This window comes from Coptis chinensis, chromosome 4 (assembly GCF_015680905.1).
Source record: "Coptis chinensis isolate HL-2020 chromosome 4, ASM1568090v1, whole genome shotgun sequence".
NCBI classification, from domain to species: Eukaryota; Viridiplantae; Streptophyta; class Magnoliopsida; order Ranunculales; family Ranunculaceae; genus Coptis; species Coptis chinensis.
Window position 1 is genome coordinate 67,106,104 of NC_141459.1, and position 1,102 is coordinate 67,107,205.

Sequence of the window (1,102 nt, forward strand, 5' to 3'; positions counted from 1 at the left end):
TCCCTCCAAATATTTTTAATTTGTTACCCGTTTTTCATGGATTAGACCATGAAAAACCCTATCGGCATGTCGTAGGATTGAACAAGTCTTAACAACATTCCATCATCCTACGGTTGGTGCGGAACAAATTAAATTAAGGGTATTCCCTTTCACCTTAGATATAAGGATAAAGGCGTCTTGGTTAAGCGCCCAAGCGCCCTAATTACGTGGACTCGTGGGCTAAACTTGTTGTTTGTTTATGGAACATTTTTACCCACCCCTAAAGACGGATGAGATGCTTTCCAAGATTCATTTCTTTTCGACAAAATCCTCATGAATCATTTTCAGAGGCTTGGAATCGTTTCACCGATCTCCTTATAGAGTGTCCACATCATAACTTAGCTTAAAGACCCGTTAGTTCGTGCCTTTTCAAAGGACTTCTACACCACCATAAACAAGTCCTTGACATAATGAATGGGGTAGTTTTTAAGCAAAGGAGCCTCGGAGGCTTATAAATTTTAGAGGACCAAACTAAAAGCGAAATAACAACTGGGGGTAGTGACGATTACTCCCCGCTCCGCTAGTTCTTCTTCATTAAAGGCTACCCGGTATGTTTGAGGTTAAATCAGATCGAGCTTAAAATTCTAATTGAATCCCTCACAAAAAGGTAGAGGCCATTTCAGTACAACAAAAGCCAATCCCCTGTCATGAATGTAAATACAAATCCATGTAGTTTCTATTGGAGCCGAGCATCGACTCTTTGTCTATTGCCTATGAACGGGCTTGTTCCATTAATAATAGTGAACCTAACGCCCTTGGAGACAAAATCCCAACCGGTTGGAGAAATAACCAAAGCGTCACACCTCAAGGGTACAATAATCAATATGTTAGGCCTACACACGGCTTTAACCAAGCCCCACTTCTACGACAAGGCGAGTGGTCGGGGAATTTTAATAATTACAACAACCAAGTACAACCTCGACAAGGTCAAGCACAAGGTCAAAGTAGTTATAATAATTTTAATGCTAATAGAGGTATCGTTAGGTAAATAATAACTACCAAAATCCACCCATAAATAATTCCGTGAAATAGTTCGGTCCACCACCGTGACTACTACACCCCA

The 1,102-nt window shown here is 40.7% G+C and overlaps 1 pseudogene; it reads right to left on the bottom strand.

Moving 5' to 3' along the window:
• Positions 1 to 284: 284 nt before the first annotated feature.
• Positions 285 to 379, bottom strand: LOC147504486 (small nucleolar RNA R71; annotated as a pseudogene).
• Between the last annotated feature and the right edge of the window lie 723 nt (positions 380 to 1,102).